Source organism: Vigna unguiculata, chromosome 4 (genome assembly GCF_037176805.1).
Source record: "Vigna unguiculata cultivar grain cowpea cultivar isolate G323 ecotype 2 chromosome 4, ASM3717680v1, whole genome shotgun sequence".
NCBI classification, from domain to species: domain Eukaryota; kingdom Viridiplantae; phylum Streptophyta; class Magnoliopsida; order Fabales; family Fabaceae; genus Vigna; species Vigna unguiculata.
In genome coordinates this window covers 49,803,860-49,807,635 of record NC_140795.1, presented here as the reverse complement: position 1 = coordinate 49,807,635, position 3,776 = coordinate 49,803,860, and the positions used below count along the sequence as shown (strand labels likewise).

Genomic DNA, 3,776 nt, shown 5'->3' with positions numbered 1-3,776 from the left:
AACTTCGAAGGAATTTGCAACAAAACAAACAGATAGAATCGAAAGTCTAATCTAAAAAAGGATTGGAAATTTCTACGGGCATTTCAATATTTTTTTTAGGAATCTAAAAAAATGCATTTCATTTCTATCATTATTATGATATTACATATTCAAATTCAATTGGATACAAAAAAAAATCCATTCGAAATTGTCAAGAAAAGATATATTTTGAAGTGAAGTATTTTGGAGAGAATTGGGGAGAATATGATTAGAGTATGTTATGTGTAATGTAATAAGGCTTGTATTTTTGAAACATGCATATATTTAACTGCAGCTATAGATCTGTCTCTAACTTTATTGCAGTCATATTTGTTCAGGATAACAAACACATAACATGTTGTGTGAATTTTTACAAATTTTCTATTGAAAATTGTAAAAAAAGAATAAGCACGATAATTTCTTGAAAATACCGTATAGTATTGGTATTCTATATCTATATAGATATGGATAAGATACTCGATTAGATAATATCTGTGTAACAGATCAAATTGATATTCTAGGGTTTACATATATTGAAAGTTGCTGTTATAATTAGAATGAACAAAGTTAAAAAAAAAAGCAATATTGATTGGTTATGTATCAATTTTTATTTTCTGATCTCATTAAGAAAAAAAAATTTCTATTCAAATATTCAAGAATAATTCATAAAAGAATAGTTAACGGTTGCGATTTGTCTCAAGATTGTTTTTCAATTTTTCAATAGAAAGAAAAGGGGGGAGTATTCTCAAAAACTTCATATCTATATTTTTATTGGCGGCATGGCCGAGTGGTAAGGCGGGGGACTGCAAATCCTTTTTCCCCAGTTCAAATCCGGGTGTCGCCTGATCGATAAGAAACTGTAAATGAAAGATTATATTACGTTTTTTTAGAAAACTTTTTTTCCAACAGAAGCAAGCGAGGGAAAAGGAGTCTTGAGAATTGCGTTTGATTCGAAATTATAAGCATCAGTAGCTTAAAAAATGTTGTAAATATTTTTGTCTCGAATTCAAGGAAAGATTCTAGTAGTGAAAAGGAATCCATAAATTTAGAAATGATAGTTCGTTCACTACACAACTATTGTAGTGTCTGTCTCCTGACTGGGTCTTTTATTAGATTGGATTAAGAATAAGTCGGATAGGAAAGTCCATTTTTAGGTAGAGAAAAGGCAGAAGAAAAACCTTCTATACAGACTAATTTAAAGTTTATGAGTGCTTCCACATTTTATCAATATTATTTATTTAGATCAATTCTATTTAATAGCTTTAATTTAGCTAATTCGCTTTCGTAATATTCAAAAAAAGTATTCTTTAGATTTTCATATTCTATATTCTAATAAAATTAAAAAGTTTTGATTCTAAAATCGAATAGAAAAGAAAAAAAGTTTTTTTAATTATTTTAGAGAACGAATTGGGAGACATTTAAGGGACTATTTCAAATAGAAAGAAGAGTATAAGTATGCAAATGAATCTGTCTTGATTCTTTTTTTATGAAATCCTTAAGGAAATGATAAAAGAGAAATCTTAATATTCCCACCTGGTAGTAACATTCATTGACTTATAACTTCCTATAATTTTTTTATGTTTAATGTTTTATGATTTTACTAAAAATAATCAAAAAAAACTTTTTAGATGTTCTAATAACTAATAAATAGAATGAATTCTTGTTTTTCGTGAATGATGTTAGCCCAGAATCCTTTTTTTGACTCTGTAATAGCAATTCCACTATTATAGTATAGTATTTTTAGCGAATAATACAAAAAAAAGAATAGAATAAAAAATTTGAAAAAATAATGAAATAGTTCCTTCATATTTATAGAGATAGGAGACAAAATTTACATGGATATAGTAAGTATTGCTTGGGCTGCTTTAATGGTAGTTTTTTCATTTTCCCTTTCCCTCGTAGTATGGGGAAGAAGTGGGCTATAGGGATACTAAAAATTGAGTTAAGGGATCCAAGTAACCTTGTTGATTTCTACCTGAATTTTTGAATTTCGAAACTATTGAATGAAAATATTTCATTTAAACTAATACTAATTAATTGAGTTCAAATAGAAAATCTATCTTGATTCTATTATATTTTAGTAGTGTAATGTATTCTATGTATCTTATAGGAATTGAAAATACTCTTTCAATCAAACAAATATTTTCATTATTCCCTATTCCTATTTTGAGAAAAACAAGGGAATCAAAAAGAAGAAGAAATGGATTCCTATTCCAATCAAATTTTTCTTAAAATTTCTATTTCGATGAACTGACGCTTAACCTGGTTATATAGATATATATATATATGGAAAATGGCGGACCGTGTAATAACCATTCCTGTTTTTTTACCCCCTTTTTTTCCTAAGATACCGGAATTGTTTGTAAAAAGAATCTGAAAAAAAAAATTGGACGCAATTCTCAGATAGTAGAAATCAAATTGATTTCTACTATCTGGATTACGCTGATTGTACGATCATTTTTTTAAATCATTCATAAAAATGAAGAAATCATATTTCAGTGAAATTAGTCACTTTTACTTACCGTTTTTACATAAATTATAAGTAAAAAAGCAGTAGGAACTAGAATAAACAGTGCAGTAGCAATAAATGCGAGAATATTTACTTCCATAATCTTTATTATGTTCTATTTCTCTTAAATTTCTAAAAAAAAAATTCGGGATTTAATCCCATAGAAATGTTCAATCTTTCAACAATGGTATAAATTGGATTTCAATGATATCAAATCGGATCAATATCATGAATCACAAAATCTGAGCTATCAAATCAACTCATGAAATAGTATAACATAGGAAGATCTTTTATCCATACTAAATAAAACAAAAAAACATTTATTCTTGATGAAAGTCCAAAATCCCTTTCCTTCCTTTTTCGGCGAAACAAATGAAAAAGCAGGGGGGGGCCCCAAATAAAATTTTGTTTATCAATTTGATTCCCTACAAATACACAAAAAAGGAATTTATTTTTTATTTTTTTGGATTTATATCCAACGGGATTGACGGGGCTCGAACCCGCAGCTTCCGCCTTGACAGGGCGGTGCTCTGACCAATTGAACTACAATCCCAGGGAAAGGGGTGTACTGTATAAATATTTTTACGGACCGTTTCTGTCAAACCTTTTCTTTTTCTATTTCGGATTCGAACCTTTTTGTTGTAAATGAAAAAAGCGCATTTTTTTATATATTGATATGTATATCGATATCCACTTTAGTGAGATCGACACAAATTACTCGTAATCCGTTTCTTATTCTTATTCTATTAACAAATCGATTGAAAATTGAATCAATGAAAAAAAAATATTTTTTTTTTCAATTTTTCCTTATATTTTCTACTTACAGATCTTGACATGAATACCGATTATTAACAAGATTTTGAATTTGTGGAAAGAAATATGGAATACAGAAAAAAAAGAAATAACCTTAGATATGTTTAATATTTTGATTCTTCCGTATCATAGCACATCAGTCATTTCCAGAGAACTATAAATGGGTTATAGAATTTCATAGTGGATCGGCAAATTCTTGGGCCGAGCTGGATTTGAACCAGCGTAGACATATTGCCAACGAATTTACAGTCCGTCCCCATTAACCGCTCGGGCATCGACCCAGCACAATAGGAAGAATACATTTCAGTTTTTATTGAAAATTTTTGATCAACTTCCTTTCGTAACACCCTACCCCCAGGGGAAGTCGAATCCCCGCTGCCTCCTTGAAAGAGAGATGTCCTGAACCACTAGACGATGGGGGCATACTTGCCCGACC

At 29.4% G+C, this 3,776-nt stretch overlaps 2 non-coding genes across 2 annotated transcripts; one reads left to right on the top strand and one right to left on the bottom strand.

The window, feature by feature from the left end:
• The first annotated feature begins 791 nt into the window (after window positions 1–791).
• On the top strand, window positions 792–862 carry TRNAC-GCA (transfer RNA cysteine (anticodon GCA)). The gene has a single exon. It is a non-coding gene; the product is annotated as a tRNA-Cys (tRNA).
• Window positions 863–3,006: 2,144 nt separating this feature from the next.
• On the bottom strand, window positions 3,007–3,080 carry TRNAD-GUC (transfer RNA aspartic acid (anticodon GUC)). The gene has a single exon. It is a non-coding gene; the product is annotated as a tRNA-Asp (tRNA).
• Between the last annotated feature and the right edge of the window lie 696 nt (window positions 3,081–3,776).